At 43.9% G+C, this 19,909-nt stretch overlaps 1 protein-coding gene and 1 non-coding gene across 2 annotated transcripts in view; both read right to left on the bottom strand.

Annotated features, from left to right (window-relative positions):
- LOC124798075 (nicalin) overlaps window positions 1-19,909 on the bottom strand; it is a 123,063-nt gene that overhangs the window by 56,019 nt on the left and 47,135 nt on the right. The window lies entirely within an intron of this gene.
- On the bottom strand, window positions 1,974-2,048 carry Trnas-cga. Its single transcript has one exon. It is a non-coding gene; the product is annotated as a tRNA-Ser (tRNA).

The following is a 19,909-nucleotide window of genomic DNA, read 5'->3' as shown; positions in this document are numbered from 1 at the left end:
TACAATTGGCCTGATCATGAGCTTATATAGTTGCAGCTTCACTTGCCTATTTAATAACCTAGAGGCAACAATTTCTTAAATATGAGGAAGCATCTTTATCACTTAGGATGTATAGTTTTATTTCAGTTGACATGAAATTTGTGCTGTTAATATTAGAGCCCAAATAGTCAAAGTTTTGCACACGTTCAAAATTGAAACCACCTACTGAAAGTCTATCCAAGCCATTTCCCTTCTTGGTGAAATTCATTCACTTAGTTTTGTTTCATTTATAGAAAGGACTCTAGGTTCTGTGGCTTCTTTCAGCTTGAACGCTGTCCTCTCTAGTGATACCCTTCTCTACTAATAAATGCTACATCACCACCATATGCGCATATCTGAGTTGACTTTGTGCCTATGTAACCATGTATCTGAAGCTTCCTCCATGTATCTGAAGCTTCCTCATTACTGCTTCCAGAGGCAGATTGAGAAGCATTGTAGGGAGAGCGTCCCTTTGCCTGACTCCTTTACTAATGCTAAACCACTTGCTCGGTTCTCCGTCCACTTCCACTGCAGCCTTGGAACCAGCCAATGTTGCTTGAATATGAGAGGCATACTTCGATGATATACCAAGCAGCAGCATATCATTCAGCATTTGTGCTCTCCCTAGGCTATCAAAGGCCTGCTAGAAGTCTACATAGAGATTATGAAGCTCAATGTTACATTCATATGCCTTTTCATGTATTTGCCTCAACAAAAATATATGGTCTCTTGTTGACTTATTAGGCCAAAATCCACACTGATACTACCCCCAAAATCTCTTCTGCACATGGTGCAACCTGTTTTAGATAATACTAGAAACATCTTATAGATTACATCCAGCAGGCTAATTCCTTGATAATGTGAACAACAGGTTTTGTCTCCTTTCCTGTGTATTAGTCGAATTACATTTAGGGTCCATTCTTCTGAGATTCATTCCCGATTCCACATAAAACTTAAGTTTGTGACTCCGCTTATGAAGATCAGTTCCCCCATTTTTTTTAGCAGTTCTGCAGTTATTTCAGCAGTTCCTGCCACTTTGTAATTTTTTAGACAATACACTACCTTCTGTACTTCATCTGGATCTGTGGTATAATAGAGTGGCTGCTCATTCCTCGTAGAATTTCCCTCCAAAATTCCCCTGAAGTATTTTCTCCATCTATCCAGAGCATCTTGTTTATCTCTCAGCAAATTTCCCTCTTTGTCCTTACAAGCTGTTATTTTTGGTCTATATTGTTGATATCCTTCTTTAATTCTCTTTTAGAATTTTCTGCATTCATTCCTTTGGTAGTGCTCTTTCAACTCCTTTATCTTTCTCTGTGTGGCTTCCCTTTTTTTTCCCTCCTATGTACCCTTGCTGCCTCTATTCTGTTTTCATTATACAGTGCCTTGTTTGATCTAGTATTCCGCTGCAAGCATTTCAGCCTTGATTCCTCCTCCTGTTCCCCTGCCTGTCTACAATCATCATCATACCAGTCATCATCCTACGTCCCCTCACTTCCCTCAGTATTTCATGTGCTGTTGACCTAATGGCATCTTTAATACAGGTCTATTCTTTGTCTGTATCATCTCCACTACCTTTTGTTTGTAACTCCTGTCTCAATCTGTTCTAGTACTCCTGAACAGTAGCCCCATCTTTTAGTTGTTCTGTATTCCATTTCTTTACTCACGTACTACTTTCTTTGGCAGCCATGGCAAGTTTCTGTCTCACTTTGGCTCCTACTAGGTAATGGTCAGAATCAGAATTAATCCCTCACAAAGTGCACACATTTTCCATATCAGATGCCCACCTCTTTGATATCAATATAAGCCTTATTTGGTTTGCTTCATTTGTTCCTGGTATTTTTCATGTCCCTTTGTAAATATTTTTCCTTGGAAAACAGGTACTTACTGGAATGAGATTTTCACTGTGCAGCGGAGTGTGCGCTGATATGAAACTTCCTGGCAGATTAAAACTGTGCGCCCGACCGAGACTCGAACTCGGGACCTTTGCCTTTCGCGGGCAAGTGCTCTACCAACTGAGCTACCGAAGCACGACTCACGCCCGGTACCCACAGCTTTACTTCTGCCAGTATCTCGTCTCCTACCTTCCAAGCTTTACAGAAGTTCTCCTGCGAACCTTGCAGAACTAGCAGTTGGTAGAGCACTTGCCCGCGAAAGGCAAAGGTCCCGAGTTCGAGTCTCGGTCGGGCACACAGTTTTAATCTGCCAGGAAGTTTCATATCAGCGCACACTCCGCTGCAGAGTGAAAATCTCATTCTGGAAACATCCCCCAGGCTGTGGCTAAGCCATGTCTCCGCTATATCCTTTCTTTCAGGAGTGCTAGTTCTGCAAGGTTCGCAGGAGAACTTCTGTAAAGTTTGAAAGTAGGAGACGAGATACTGGCAGAAGTAAAGCTGTGGGTACTGGGCGTGAGTCGTGCTTCAGTAGCTCAGTTGGTAGAGCACTTGCCCGCGAAAGGCAAAGGTCCCGAGTTTGAGTCTCGGTCGGGCACACAGTTTTAATCTGCCAGGAAGTTTCATGTACTTACTGCCTTCAAATTGTTTGCAGAAGCAAACCGAGCAACCCTCATACCATTATTATTAGTTTCATCATGCAGACTTTCCTCACCAAACACACTGCTGAATGCCTCTTCCTTTCACCAAGAACTATTTTGGAATCAATCATATCTGGGTGTTCTGTCACAAACCACCTGTAGTTGATTATAGAAGATTCTTCTGTATGTGCATACACATTCACAAAGGTTACATTGTGAAATTTGTCATTCATATGAAAAGTATATATTCTTTCATTATGTGGGGTGAAAGCAATAACAGATCGACTCATATCCCTGAAGGCTATAAACCCAATTCCATGCTCCCCTTGTCTTGTCTTTTGTCTTTTCCTGACTAGTACAGGGAGTATTTCCGCTTATAAATCTCTCCCCTTCCTGCACTGCAACAACTCCCATTCCATACCTTAGCACCTCTTCTGCAACACCATTCATCATTCCTGTTTGCAACAGCGTATGCATGTTCCATGTTCCAAACTTAGGCACCAATAAATGGATGTTCCTGTTCCCTAGCACAGTTTGTCTTCACAGGGGCAGTCTGGCATTCCTTGTTGATTTATTTGCAATAATGATTTTTTTAAAAGGCAGGAGTATCAATCCTTCACTCAACCCACAACCCAGAGGACCGGGCTTTCATTTCAGGGTTAGCTCCCTTAGAGGAGTCTACGACCTAGCCTATAGAGTCCCCCCTATCCTACGGTGTGAGACTTTTTTTTTTTTTTTTTTTTTGGGTTTAAGGGCGCTCAACTACTGAGGTCATTAGCGCCCAGTCACAATTGTCAGAGCACATAGAATCTAGTAAAACTCAAGGGGGGGGGGGGAGGGGGGGGGACACCAGAAAGTTCTTACAAAGATGCAGATAAAATAAGTGAAGGAGTTAGATGTCTTTGGACAAGCCAGTCAAAGTAATGAAACGAAGAACACGAGCAGCTGCTCGAGCGTCATCAGCTAAAATATCCTGTAAAGTAGATGGCAGCATCAGCAGCCTCATTCCCAGGCACTCCCACATGGCCGGGAACCCACAGAAAACTGACAGGAGAGCCATCAGCAGCAGAAGAATGGAGGGACTGCTGGATCCGTTGCACCAAGGGATGGACCGGATATGGAGCTCCAAGGCTCTGAAGAGCACTGAGTGAATCAGAGCAGAGTACATACGATGAGTGACGGTGGCGGCAGGCATACTGAACGGCCTGATGGAGAGCAAAAAGCTCAGCCGTAAAGCTGGAACACTGGTCAAGGAGCCGGTATTTAAAGGTGCCGGCCCCGACGACAAAGGCACAGCCGACACCATCGCCAGTTTTGGAGCCATCAGTGTAAATAAAGGTGTGACTGGCAAGGCGCGCACGAAGTTCGACAAACCATGAGCAATACACTCTAGCCGGAGTACCCTCCTTCGGGAGCGAGCTGATGTCGAGATAAATATGTACCGGAGCCTGGAGCCACGGTGGTGTGGGGCTCTCACCCTCTCTGAAGGTGGTAGGGAGGGCAAAATCCAATTGTCGAAGCAGGCGATGAAAGCGGACTCCAGGGGGCAGCAGGGCAGACACATACAACCCATACAGACGGTTGAGAGAATCAGCGAAGAACGACTGATAAGAGGGGTGGTCGGGCATTGACAACAGCCAGCAGGCATACCGACAAAGCAAAACGTCACGCCGGTAGGTCAATGGTAATTCAGCAGCTTCAGCATAAAGACTCTCGACGGGACTAGTGTAGAATGCTCCGGTCGCAAGACGTAACCCCCAATGGTGGATGGAGTTGAGACGGCGTAAGAGGGATGGCCGAGCAGACAAGGCTCCCATAATCCAGCTTTGATCGGACTGCCGGCCGCGGTGGTCTAGCGGTTCTAGGCGCACAGTCCGGAACCGCGCGACTGCTACGGTCGCAGGTTCGAAACCTGCCTCGGGCATGGATGTTTGTGATGTCCTTAGGTTAGTTAGGTTTAAGTAGTTCTAAGTTCTAGGGGACTGATGACCACAGATGTTAAGTCCTATAGTGCTCAGAGCCATTTGAACCATTTTTGATTGGACTATGGACCGATACAAGAGAAGCAGGACAGTGCGATCCGCTCCCCAAGATGAACCACTAAGAACTCTGAGGACATTAAGGGAACGTGTACAATGGGCAGCCAAATAAGAGACGTGCGGAGACCAAGAAAGTTTCCTGTCCAGTGTGAGCCCTAGAAACTTAGTTGTTTCCACAAATGGGAGAACAACGGGACCGAGATGTAAGGATGGCGGAAGGAACGCTTTATATCGCCAAAAGTTGATGCAAACCGTCTTCGCTTCAGAGAACCGGAAGCCATTTGCCACACTCCATGAGTATAGGCTGTCTAGACAACGCTGAAGGCAGCGCTCCAGGAGGCATGTTCTCTGGGCACTGCAGTAGATCGCGAAGTCATCGACAAAAAGAGAGCCTGAGACATTAGGTGGAATGCAATCCATAACTGGATTGATCGCTATGGCAAAAAGGGCTACGCTCAAGACGGAGCGCTGAGGCACTCCGTTCTCCTGGAGGAAGACGTCGGACAATACGGAACCCACACGTACCCTAAACTTGCGATCTGTTAAAAAGGAATCAATAAAAAGGGGCAGGCGACCGCGTAGACCCCACCTGTGCATAGTGCGGAGGATACCCCCTCTCCAACAGGTATCATAAGCCTTCTCCAAATCGAAGAACACGGCTACCGTTTGGCGCTTTCGCAAAAAGTTGTTCATGATGAATCTCGACAAGGTCACAAGGTGGTCAACAGCGGAGTGGTGGCGACGAAAGCCGCATTGAACATTGGTAAGTAGCCGTCGAGATTCAAGAATCCAAACTAACCGAGCGTTAACCATGCGCTCCATCACCTTACAGACACAGCTTGTAAGAGAAATGGGGCGGTAACTAGAAGGAAGGTGTCTATCCTTCCCGGGTTTGGGTATAGGAACAACGACAGCGTCACGCCAATGCATGGGGACTTGACCTTCGGTCCAGACGCAATTGTAGGTACGAAGAAGGAAGCTTTTGCCTGCCGGAGAAAGGTGAGACAGCATCTGAACGTGAATGGCATCTGGCCCCGGAGCAGAGGACCGGGACAGTGCAAGTGCACATTCGAGTTCCCGCATAGTAAAGGGGGCATTATAATTTTCCAGATTCAGCGAGTGGAAGGAAGGTCGCCGAGCCTCTTCTGCCTCTTTCCTGGGAAGGAAGGCAGGATGGTAATGGGCGGAGCTTGAAACCTCCACGAAAAAGCGGCCGAAGGCATTGGAGACATCCACAGGATCAACAAGGACCTCAGTACCTGAAGTCAGGCCAGGTACCGAGGAGTGGGCCTTAATGCCCGACAGCCGGCGCAGGCCACCCCAGATGACAGAAGAGGGAGTAAAACTGTTAAAGGAACTGGTGAAAGAGGCCCAACAAGCTTTTTTGCTGTCTTTGATGACTCTACGGCATTGTGCTTGGAGTCGTTTGTATCCAATACAATTCGCCAACGTAGGATGGCGGCGAAAGTTGCATAAAGCACGTCGTCGAGCATGGATAGCGTCTCTACAAGCCTCATTCCACCAGGGGACGGAAACGCGATGTGAAGAAGAGGTAGTACGAGGAATGGAACGTTCGGCAGCATTGATGATAACAGCCGTGAGGTATTCGACCTGACTGTCACAACTGAGAAAATCGTGGTCCAGAAAGGTCGCCAGGGAGGAGTAAAGTCCCCAGTCAGCTTTCGGTATGTTCCAGCTCGAAGGAGGAAGCTGAACAAGCAGGTGCATCATGTCAGCCCGACTAACTGCGGATGACAATGGAGCGTAGACGGTACAAACGGAAAAAGTAAAGGCAGAAAGAGTAATACGGACAGCTATTGCTTGGAGTGGGGTGATCAATGGGATGGGATGGTAATAGACATCGTCCCGAACGAGCAACATGACCCCACCATGAGCTGGAATACCGTCCACAGGGGTGAGGTCAGACTGCTCCGAGGTATAGTGCGTAAAAGCAAGACAGTCAGTTGGGCGCAACTTGGTTTCCTGGAGACCAAGGACGAGCGGACAGTGCAGGCGGAGGAGCAGTTGTAATTCCTCCCGATTGGATCGAATACCTCTTATGTTCCAATGTAACAAAGCCATCGCTAGTCAGAAAAAAAGGGGAATGAAACGGGTGAAGAGCTGATCACCTCGACGGCCACGGAGGGCCAGGTTGCGAGGGAACAACGCTACAACCGGCGGGAGGCGGATCCTGTTCCATCGAGTTGTCGCCAGCTGCGGCCGCTTTCCCGGGTTGCGTAGGAGGGGCAGCATCATTCGCCGAGAGGCCAGCTGAGCGCCTGGCAGCAGAGCGTCCCGGCGAAACTGAGGACGGACGGGAGCAGCGACTCACAGATGGAGCGTCAGCGAAACGCGCCGGGGTGGAGAGGGGGATAAAGACTTCTTCTTAGAGGCCTTCTGGGAAGTCCGATGAGGCACGGGGATGGTGGGCTGGACCCGAAGAAGGTCCTCATGCGCGGGGTCCGTTTTGGAACGCCGGACCTCGGAAGCCGGGGTCCGGAACGTTTCCCGGATGGACGCCTGAGAAGAGGATCGCTTCTCAGGTGGCGGAGGGGGAGGAGGAGGAAGGGTGGCCCCTGGGGCAGAGGGGACAGGGGCCGCGAGGGAGGAGGATTTGGAAGGGAGGGATTTGGGAGGCGGAGGCATAGACCCCGGACGGGATGAGGAGGTGGAGGGGGGACAGGATAGGGGTGAGGATACTGTGGAAGGAGTGGACACGACTGAGGCAAACGAAGTTGTCAACGTCACGGGATGGAGGCGGTCATACTTTTTCCTGGCCTCAGAATAAGAGAGGCGATCCAAAATTTTTTATTCTTGGATCTTCTTCTCCATCTGATACGCGGGGCAGTCTAAAGATCCAGGCGAGTGGATGCCAGGACAATGACGCACCGAGGTGGTGGGGTGCATGTATGTTCCTCACAAAGAGGACATCCACAATCGCCACAAAGGGGCTCAGCCTCACACCGTGATGACATGTGCCCAAAGCGCAAACACCAAAAGCAGCGCATAGGAGGCGGGATGTAACGTCGCACGTCGCACCGGTAGCACATCACCTTTACCTTCTCTGGGAGAACGTCCCACTCGAAGGCGAGGATAAAGGCCCCGGTGGCGATGCGACGGTCTTTGGGGCCGCGCTGGACTCGCCGGACGAAATGCACGCCTCGGCGCTCGAGGTTGGCCCTGAGCTCATCAGATTGCAGCAGGAGGTCCCGATGAAAAAATAACCCCCTGCGTCCTATTCAGTGCCAGTACCAGATGCGGGACAATGGACACTGGGATGTCCCCTAGTCGGTCACACGCCTGGAGCGCCGCCGACTGAGTGGCGGAGGTGGTCTTTATAAGAACGGACCCAAAACGCATTTTACTGAGAGCCTCGATTTCCCCGAAGATGTCCTTGATGTGCTGGACAAAGAACATGGGCTTGGAGGTGGCAAACGTCCCCCCATCAGTCCGAGAACAGACTAAATAGCGGGGGAAGTACTTCGCCCCAAGCCGACGGGCCTGTCCTTCCTCCCAGGGAGCGGCCAAGGGGGAAGGGGCAGGAGAACCAGAACCAGAGACAGTACCTTTCTTTTTAAAAGACTCGGCCGCAGAGCGACCCGATACATGTTGACGTTTCATCTGCGAAACGTCCGCCCCGATACCACCCACTCCGACCAGGGGCTCTCCCCACGGGCACCACCCAGCCTCAGCAAGGGCCACCTGGCAGGATGACCGTTGCCGGAAGTCCTGATGCCCCAAGGAGACAGGGCATCTACTCCTTAGCCGATGTGGGGAGCGTGCAGCTCAGGTATCGGCAGTACGATCCCTGTGTTGTCAGGGGGCTACAACCTAGAGGGTACATGACGACCCCACCACAACGGGCTGGCTATCGTGCTGGATTTCGGGTGCCATTGAAAGTCCATCATGATTGTAGGTGCAGATGGGGACGCACTATGGGCGTAACTTGTGCAACCCATCAGGCATTTAGGCCCAATTTGAGGAATAGCGAGTGTGGTTACAACGCCGTTACAATGCTGAGTGCCAAGGTCTTAGTGCACTGAGGACCAGTGAGACACCACGTAAGGCGTCCTTCCCCAAAAGGCTCGTACTTCTGTAGAATTTTGAAAAATCGAGGTCAAACCCCAAGGGGGACCATCACATGGAAGGCCGAAACGGTTGAAACTCCTTTTAGTCGTCTCTTACGACAGGCAGGAATACCTCGGGCCTATTCTTACCCCGGACCTGCAGGGGGGGGGGGGGGGGTGACACACACTTGCTGGATCCTCAGTCGAGACCACTCTGGCTTGGGTGACCCCGCCAGTAGCTACGCTACTGCTGGCACAGCTCTCGACCTCATCAAAGCATGCAAACCCTGGCACTGAAGGTCCACATGGTAAGGTGGTGTCCCCTGGGAGGGCTATAAAAACTAATTTAAGGAGAAGTATATAGGTCACCTCAGTACGGAGGACAGTGCAGATGAGGGGCTTCCCCGGGGTTCGTGTGTGGTGGGAGAAACCCCACTTGCATCCATCCACCACCAATTCAATTAAGAGTGAAGACTGTTACAGCCTAAAGAATGCCTTCTAGCCAGCACACTTATAATAGTAAAAGTGAGAGGGTCAAAAATGTAATAGACATCAGTTGGACCAACAATAACAAAACTAGATGAGAGAAATAATCAGGTCAGTAGGGTGGAACTGGTGAGTGTTTCTGGGGCTCTGCATGGAAGAGGAACTGACATCCCATGGTGTGACCAGGGAAGGGAAAGATTTGGGGTCATATTTCTTAGCATTGAAGTTAGACTTTGCCCACTTAGAGACTGCTGGTGGTGGACTACCAGCAAGAGATGACGTACTACGCTTCATGGCGTGTCGCCCGCCCTGATGCCACCCACTCCAACCAGAGCCTCTCTCCATGGGCACCACCCAGCCTCATCAAGGGCCACCTGGCAGGATGGCCATTGCCGGGAATCCCCATGCCCCAGGGAGCTGGGCATCTACTCCATGGCATACATGGGAAGTTAATGGCACAAGTATCAGCAGAGCGATCCCCGTGTTGTCAGGGGGCTACAACCAAGAGGGTACATGTCGGCCTCACCATAATGGACTGGCTACCATGCTGGATATGGGGTGCAAAGAAGGGGCCATGGTCATCGTCAGTGCATAAATCGATAGTGCATGGCGGAAAATACACCCAAGAAGGTGTCCTTGCACAACGAATGGAGAATGATCAGAAGTGCAATGCGACGATGAGAAAGTGGGCTAAAGATCTCAATGCACCATGTAAGGCCCCCTTCCTCAATTGGCTCGCTCTTTGGGAAAATTTAGAAAGATGGAGGTCAAACCCGAAACGTGTGAGACTCCTTTTAATCGCCTCTTACGACAGGAATGAATACCTCGGGCCTGTTCTAACCCCTGGACCTGCAGGAGGACTGGGTACACTACACATGATGCTGCACGCATTTCATCTACATCTATATCGATATTCGGCAAATCACACTTAAGTACCTAGTAGAGGGTTCATTGAACCATCTTCACAATAATTTGCTGTTATTCCAATCTGTGACAGTGTGAGGGAGAAATAAACACCTATTTCTTTCCATGTGAGCTCCAATTTCCCTTATTTTATTACAATGATCAATCCTCCCTACATAGGTCGGTGTCAACATAATATATTCGTATTTGGAGGAGAAAGTTGAGGACTGAAATTTCGTGAGAAGATTCCGCTGCAGTGAAAAACACCTCTGTTTTAATGATGTCCAGCCCAATCATATCTGCAACTCTCTCTCTCTCTCTCTCTCTCTCTCTCTCTCTCTCTCTCTCTCTCTCTCTCCTGTTTCTCAATAATACATAACACACTGCTCTTCTTTGAACTTTCTCAATGTACTCCACGAATCCTACCTGGTAAGGATCACACATCATGCAGCAGTACTCCTAAAGATGACAGACATGTGTTATGTAGGCAGTCTCTTTAGTAGATCTGTTGTATCTTCAAAGTGTCCAGTCAATAAAATGCAGTCTTTGGTTCACTTTCCCCACAGCATTTTTTGCGTGTTCTTTCCAATTTAAGTTGTTCATAATTGTAATTCACAGGTATTTAGTTGAATTTACGGCCTTTACATTTGACCAATTTATAGTGTACCTGAAGTTTCAGTGATTCCTTTTAGTGTTCATGTGGATGACCTCACACTTTTATTATTTAGGGCCAATTGCCAATTTTCGCACCATACAGATATCTTTTCTCAATCATTTTGCAATTTTTTATCTTCTGATAACTTTACTAGATGATAAATGACAGCATTATCTGCAAACAATCTAAGACAGCTGCTCAAATCGTCTCCTAAATCGCTTATACAGGCAAGGAACAACAAAGGAACTCTAACACTGCCTTTGGGAATGCCAGAAATCCCTTCTGTTGTATTTGATGACTTTCCATCAATTACTACAGAGTGTGACCTCTCCGACAGGAAATCAAGAATCCAGTCACATAACTGAGACGATGTTCCATAAGCACACAATTGGACTATAAGCTGCTTGTGAGGTACAGTGTCAAAAGCCTTTTGGAAATCAATTTGAAATCCCTTATCAATAGCACTCAACATTTCGCGTGGGTAAAGAGCTAGTTGTGTTACACAAGAATAATGTTTTCTAAATCCATGTTGACTGTGTCAATTGACAGTTCTCTTCGTGGTAATTCACAGTGTTTGAACACAATATATGTGGCCTGTAATTTAGTGGATGACTCCTATTGCCTTTCTTGAATATTGGTGTGAGCTGTTCAACTTTCCAGTCTTCGGGTATGGATCTTTTGTCAAGTGAGTAGTTTTATACGATTGTTAAGTAAGGAGCTATTGAATCGGCCTACTCTGAAAGGAACCTAATTGGTATACAGGCTAAATTGGAAGACTTCCTTTTATTAAGTGTTTTACATTGCTTCAATACTTCAAGGATATTTACTTCTAAGTTCCTTATGCTGGCAGCTGTTCTTGATTCAAATTCTGGAATATTTCCTTCACCTCCTTTGGTGAAGGAATTTTGGAAGGCTGTGTTAAGTACCTCTGCCTTGGCAGCACAGTTGTTGATAGTATTTCCATTGCTATTGTGCAGAGAAGGCATCGACTGTGTCCCATCAGTAGCATATTTTACATACAACCAGAATCTATTTGGAATTTTTCTGACAGATTTCGAGACAAAGTTTCACTGTGGGAACTATTATAAGCATCTCTCATTGAAGTCCACGGTAAATTTCAAGCTTTTGTAAAAGACAACCAATCTTTGAGATTTTGCATTCATTTAAATTTGGCTGCTTTTTTCATTATTTCTGCAACAGTGTTCAAACCAGTTTTGTGTACTAAGGGTGATCAGCTCCATCAATTGTTAATTTATTTGGTGGAGATTGTCTCTCAGGAAGGCGTCACATGAATTTTTATCTGCTTTTTTCAATAGGCATATTTTCTGTTTATTTTTGGAAGATTTTGGAGTTACAATATTCAGTCTCGCTATGACAACCTTGTGTGCACCAATTCCTGTATCCGTTTTGACACTCGTTATTAGCTCACGATTATTTGTTGCTAAGAGGTCAAATGCGTTTTTGCAGCCATTTACTGTTGCTGTTGTTGTGGTCTTCAGTCCTGAGACTGGTTGGATGCAGCTCTCCATGCTGCTCTATCCTATGCAAGCTTCTTCATTTCCCAGTACCTACTGTAACCTACATCCTTGTGAATCTGCATAGTGTATTCATCTCTTGGTCTCCCTCTGATTTTTACCCTCCACACTGTCTCCAATACTAAATTGGTGATCCCTTGATGCTTCAGAACATGTCCTACCAACTGATCCCTTCTTCTACTCAAGTTGTACCACAAATTTCTCTTCTCCTCAATTCTATTCAATACCTCCTCATTAGTTACATGATCTACCCATCTAATCTTCAGCATTCTTCTGTAGCACCACATTTCGAAAGCTTCTATGCTCTTCATGTCCAAACTATTTATCGTCCATGTATCACCTTCATACAAGGCTACACTCCATACAAATACTTTCAGAAACAACTTCCTGACACTTAAATCTATACTCGATGTTAACAAATTTCTCTTCTTCAGAAACACTTTCCTTGCTATTGCCAGTCTACGTTTTATATCCTCTCTACTTCAACCATCATCAGTTATTTTGCTCCCCAAACAGCAAAACTCCTTTACTACTTTAAGTGTCTCATTTCTTAATCTAATTCCCTTAGCATCACCCACCTTAATTCGACTACATTCCATTATACTCTTTTTGTTTTTGTTGATGTTCATCTTATATCCTCCTTTCAAGACCATGTCCATTCCATTCAGCTGCTCTTCCAGGTCCTTTGCTGTCTCCGACAGAATTACAATGTCATCAGCGAACCTCAAAGTTTTTATTTCTTCTCCATGCATTTTAATTCCTACTCCGAATTTTTCTTTTGTTTCCTTTACTGCTTGCTCAATATAAAGATTGAATAACATTGGGGAGAGGCTACAAGCCTGTCTCACTCCCTTGCCAACCACTGTTTCCCTATCATGTCCCTCAACTCGTATAACTGCCATCTGGTTTCTGTACAAATTGTAAATAGCCTTTTGCTCCCGGCCACTTTCAGAATTTGATAGAGAGTATGCCAGTCAACATTGTCAAAAGCTTTCTCTAAGTCTACAAATGCTAGAAATGTAGGTTTGCCTTTCCTTAATCTATCTTCTAAGATAACAATTTACTAACTGCTCGAAACATTTTTCAGAGACTGCATTTAACATAATTTCGGATGATGTTTTATGCATACCTCTGGATTTAAATATGAATTTTCACGAACATATTGAGGGAAAATTGAAGTCACTACCAACTATAATTGTATGAATTGGGTACATGTCTGAAATTAGACTCAAGTCTTCTTTGAACCTTTCAGCACTTTTATCATCTGAATTGGGAGGTTGGTAAGAGGATCAAATTATTTTATTTCAGCTGCCAAGAATGACTCCTACCCATACTAACTCACAGGAACTAACTACTTCAATTTCACTAGAAGATAAAGTACTCTAACAGCAACAAACAAGAAGCAGCATAACAGCTGAACCACCTAAAAAAAACTTGAGTGGCTTCAACCGGAAGACACCTATCAACAAATTGGAATTGTTGGTCCCAACCATGTCATACCTTCCTCAAATAAGTTTGAAAAGCTACAAAATAAAAATCAGAGAAATGGGTGACAATGATCTCTAGACAATAAGAAAATGTGAATTACCCATGCAAAACTAAAAGAAAAGTTAAAATTAAACTGGGAAGGAACTGAAAACAATCAAAGTAGTATGAAATGGCCAACAAAATACTGTGGAAACTCTAAGAATGGATGTGATGGAAATGGATTAAGGTTCTCTGACCACACAATGTGGCGAAGTGTGGTGGTCTGGCCAGGAGCCAGGATGCGCCACAAATATTGTGTAAACCAATGACCTTCCAAGAAAAGTCACAATGTTAAAATTAAACTGGGAAGGAACTGAAAACAATCAAAGTAGTATGAAATGGCCAACAAAATACTGTGGAAACTCTAAGAATGGATGTGATGGAAATGGATTAAGGTTCTCTGACCACACAATGTGGCGAAGTGTGGTGGTCTGGCCAGGAGCCAGGATGCGCCACAAATATTGTGTAAACCAATGACCTTCCAAGAAAAGTCACAATGTTACAACTTTGAATGTAAATAGGATCAAAAGCAGCATAGAACTGCAAGCATTGATAAGTTTCTTACATGGCACATATGTGGACATTTCACTGTTACACGATGTACTTGCTGAAATCAACATTGGAAAGTACGTAACAGCCAGCAATATTAACACAGACGAGTCAATAGGAATATTAATTTTATTGTGTTAAGGCATCCATTTTACAGAAGCAATATATCTCACTAGCAGGAGAACATCATGTCATGTTAATTGAGTTTTAATTTCCAATGTGCATCCTCCTTCTGGAACCAACAGACTTAATAAAAGATCATAGCTTTACAAAAATGATGTCCCTATTTTACTTTGTTCTTTTAATAGAAATGTTATGCTTGGAGGTGCTTTTCAATTGTGTATTAAGTTTTAATGTCAAAATTCCAAAAGCAAGTAAATGTGATGACTTAGACTACATAAGAAATAACATGACCAGCTGCTTGCTCTGGCAGACAACTGTCATCAGGGAATAGCTACCAGATAGTGACAGTCACACCCTAACGTGGGGCACCAATGATCAGATGTTACTCAATTTAGTGAAATATGTGGCAACCCTGGCCAAGTACAAGCAATCCAAGTCACTACTTCACTACAAAGAACAGTTATTTCTGAGATAGCACAACTATTGAATCAAGTCGTCATAACAAATAGTGCCGCTGAGTACATGAACTGTGGAAGGTATAGACAGACAAATTGTGAACTAAAAATGTTCAGATTTATGCTCATATATGAAGATGTGTACAAACATGACCCAATGCTGTCTGCTCATGCTCACCCAACACTTACACCAGAGAGAATTCTTGTTTGCTGATGAACATTCACTCCAGTGTAAACCAGGCTTAAATGAGCAATTTGTTCATGCTCTTTGCCATTTGTTTCTATTACTTCGTGCCTGTTGCACAGACATTTACGATGTAGTGAATGGAAATGAACACTTGCCAACTTTGAGACTGTATGTTCACTACTAAATTGTTTCTTGCGGTGAAAGAGTTGTGCACTAAAGGTGAACAGCATAGTAGACAGACTTTGCATCATTTCTGAAGCAAACAACATCTCACAGAAGGAGAGGAAGGAGAGGTTAGGTATCATGTGTTTCTGAACTTTTACAAGAACGTGGTAGATAGTGAGTGAACTCTTACAAATCAGATGTGACAATGTCGTTCGCTCACATCCACTGACCAATTAGGTTGGGTACCCACTGGAACTGTATTCGCCCGACTAGTTGGACAACTGCAAACAACCAAATATTTCCAAGACATAAGCAGTGCTGATGCATGTCCACTGACCATGACCGAGTTGGCCACATACGGCCGTACACAGCCAGCTGACTGACGGATCCCAGTTAAATGGAATTGGTCGTACATAATCGGTGCAAACGAGTACCTGTTGCAGCTTGTGTATGGGAGTGTTTTGTACTTATTACCACCTATGGAAATGGAGAAGCTTATAAATCTTGTGAATGACAACAGGCCACTGTTGATGTGTAAGGTACAAGATATCAGCACCCCAACTTACAGAGGAAACTATGGTTAAAAGTTGCAGAGGACATGAGTGTGGAATGTATGTGAAAACCGTAAATATAACTTAGCGATTAACATAAAACTGTGTGATCAGATTTACTCAATCATTACATTATTACTAGATGTACAGATGTACATGAAGAACAGTGTCATTCAATAAGACTGTTCAGAAACTCTAAAAAAACAAACAGAGAGAGAGAGAGAGAGAGAGAGAGAGAGAGAGAGAGAGAGAGAGAGAGAAAATATCTTCAACCATATGACTACCTCTTGTTGTTAGTATTCTGTGAAATGCTAAAACCACTTCATTTGTGCATTCCCCCTAAGCAAGATAACGTTATAAATTTCTCTCAAATGTTTGATTATTATGGCAGACTTGAAAATTTTATGCCATTAAGTTACTAAGCTGTGGGATATTACATTTTCTTAACTTGTTTCTTTTAGCCCATGTTTGAGCCGAATGGCATTTGTTAACAGCTCTTAGTTTTACAAGTTGGGGGTCCGTTGTTTGGACAGCTGCTTGGCTGCAGAGACCTGTTTCTGTTACATCCCATCATGTTGTTTTTTTTTGGGAGTGTTTGTGGCTGCCTGACAGTACCTTAGCGGAGCGGTCTGCCTGCTAGCAGCATATTTCTTAAGTTTGTTTAGCCTACACACTTACCAGCTCTCAGGTTAATCTTTTCCGCCAAATATTTCATGTCTCTCCTAAAATGGTTAATATTATCCAATTTATGAGTAATCTTCAGATTTTCTAATTCAGACTTTTTAAGCCTGCACTTACTGTGCTAATATTTGGAAAATTTGAGCTTACTTTTCTAGTGGTCAACGTTTGAAATGTTTTTCCTAATTATTTTGCCATCACTTTCATACTCTATTAATTCCATGCATGTAAAAGAAAATCTTGGTGAATCATAACTGTTGGCATGTAACTTTCATGATTGGTCCGTTTCAAACACTGAATGTTTGGACTTTTGATTTAGTAATCGCACAGCAGATGTTCCTTTCAAAGGCCAGTCTGATTAAGATAGGATTTAATTTAATTTTTTTTTAACTCTTACTAGCCATACATGGCAATTTGTTTGTAAGGTTTTGGGAGAGTAAATCTTTCAATTATTCTGAGACCAAATTACTTTAATTAAGAAACATATTATAATCTTACAATTTTGTATTTATTACTGATTTATTGCTTTCAGCCTTTGATGAGTGGCTTAACATGATTATTTGTAAACAAGTCCTGTTGATCTTTCTTTGTGTTGGTTAATATTGTGTTCCACTTATTAGTGTAGTATGTTCTGTAGATAAATGTGAACTGTCAAAGAAAAATGACATTACTATCCATGTGGTTTTTCCTTTTCCATCTTCTGTAAGCGGATTTCAGATCTCATCAGATAAGTCTGTACCAAATAGCCTTCATTGCCCAAAATAATGTGATGTGCTATAATGTTTGTTCCTGGAAGGGCTAGCAGTGTCCATCATCATCTCAGAGAAGCTTTATTGTGAGAAAAACCACCACTCCCTCTGCCCTATGTCACTATTCTGGAACAACTACAGCTTGTCAGAAAACTGAGAAAAAAAGCTTATAATTTCTGAAGACACTACCTAAATGAAGAGGTTTCTTTATTCTCATATGCTTGCCATCTATGCACCCACACAACTTTGAAACTGCCATTTCTCCTCCAAAAAAACTTTCTATTATTGGTTTGGCATCATTTTTGGTGAAAGGCATGTACAAAGTACACAAATTATCCAAAATTGCTCAACAGGTTTCCTACACTATTCTTCTGACTCTATTGTACTTATCCACAGCAAACCTGCAGCTCAACACAACTACAACAGGTTGTTGTTCATGAATAACAACTTTATGTGCCTACGCCCATTCTATCCTACAGTATGCCTCAATAATCAAGCAGTGAATGTTCTGCACACATAACTTGGGAGCCCTGTTTCATGAAGATGACAGTCTGCTCCAACATACAGTAATAAAAATGCAACAAATATCCACCTGATTGACGGAAATGAAATGGTCCTTACGCCGACTGTGGCCATCTACCGGTCAAATATTGCAGGCAAAGCAGAATGTTGTTAAAACTCACTGACCATTTGCAGTCAGATTCATTCCAGAAAATGAGTTTGAAAATCTTAGTTCAGGTCCTCAGCCGCTCTTGCTGCTATCATAACTTATATAGCAAACTAAGTAATTGCAGAGTGGTACAACAGACAACTTGGCTAATTTTATAAAATTCATGAGAAATTTGTTCCACAGTTTGAATAGTAGGGCAGCATGTTCTTCTAATCCACATAGGTGGGCATTATCAGTACACATAGAATGCAGAGCAAAGTGTGTGTAAACAATGTGACTGCATAAAGATTGAAAGCTTTTGTAGCAATACAATCTCCATTCAAACACTAACTTGTGAGAAGAGTTTAAAGTATCAATTTTCATTGATTTCATTTATTTATTCTGTGTATAATTATAAATGTATCCTGATGGTAGAAATAAACCCTACAGAATTACGAGAGTTAATCTGCATTTACTCACTGAAAATTCAAGAAAAATTGCTGAGGACTAATCACAGCTGACCTTTGGTTACAGTTGGGCTGTGGTATGAACACATTCTACTAGCAGCACTCCAGCTGGGCCAATTCCTGCTCATTGGCAAAAAACCTACTCTAACAAACTTCAGCAAAAAAACAGCACTGCCTATTCTATGGCACGCATATGTCAAAAAGCATCTTAGTGTCACCTGTGACATCTGTTGCCCAATATAAAAATTATTTATGCGGTTGCCTGTTTCGCCATAAGGATGGGTGATGTGAGCATTATGTGATCCAGGACAACGAGCTCAAACATCTTGACCAGGATCTTCATTTGCATGACACGTGGCAAAAACTTCATGGTGATTGGTTGGCTTATACCTATGTGACCAGATGCTTCATTAGGAATTATATGTCTCATTTAAATGATAGAAATTTGAAATATCATGACTTTGAGAAAATGACGTTATCCCATACACATGCTGTAGTTGTTCTAGCAACACGCGCGTACGGGTACAGATATAAATTTGTCTCCCAAAGCCTCGCTGAGCATGTAATGAATGGAGATTTCCCTCCCGTCAATGTCTCTGCAACTGCACCTATCAGATCTCTCTCTCTCTCTCTCTCTCTCTCTCTCTCTCTCTCTCTCTCTCTCTCTCTCTCTCTCTCTCTCTCTCTCTCTCACACACACACACACACACACACACACACACACACACTCACTCAACCAACTAGATGAGCAAATAATGCAAGACCGGAATCAGGTATTTCAATACAAAGAATGCTACAAGAGCATTCTGCACTGGTGGACACACAAAGCTAGTCCAGAATAAGGAATATAATCACATGATGCAACAGGTAAAAATCTTTCTGGTAGAAGCAAATAAAGAGAGTTTTATTATCAATGTTTGAAGGGACTCGTATTCACACAGTATCATTCTGAGTGATATTGTTGCAGATATCAAAAACTACAAAACCAAAATAACACCTCTATTGCAGTGAAAAACGAAATTACTAAATCATCGCAAAGTCATAAACCACATACAAGAAAATTATAGCACTCTTCAGCTTACAAGAGATTAAAGAATATCTTTGTGAGCAGGTGACTGAAATGCTTATTAGCCAAATGACACAGAATGAAACAGTGCACTGTGAGGCACTCTTCACCAATGATAAAATGCCATGACCAGATGGGTGCCCCCACAGAATTTTATGAACACTACTGGTATCTTTTCATATCCACACTGCTGGACATGGCTAATGAGTTATTGGATACTGCAAATATACCTCTCGCTTTCAATGGTGGCATGATGGTGCCACTGGCTAAGAAGGGCAACAGCGAGATTATTAATAAAGTGAAACTCATCATTCTGTTAAATGCCAATTATGAGATCATGGCCAGTGCGGTTAAAATGCAAATGCAACCAGTATTAAAGAAGAACTTAGACAAGTATCAATACTGTGCCATATCCAGCCGAAGAACAATTTCTGCAACGTGCAACCTTTGTGACATACTTTGTGCCTTTGCATATAGCAAAGGTCATGATGCACTTTTATTTTTGGA

This window comes from Schistocerca piceifrons, chromosome 5 (assembly GCF_021461385.2).
Source record: "Schistocerca piceifrons isolate TAMUIC-IGC-003096 chromosome 5, iqSchPice1.1, whole genome shotgun sequence".
Classification (NCBI taxonomy): Eukaryota; Metazoa; Arthropoda; class Insecta; order Orthoptera; family Acrididae; genus Schistocerca; species Schistocerca piceifrons.
This window is presented reverse-complemented; position numbering and strand designations above follow the sequence as displayed.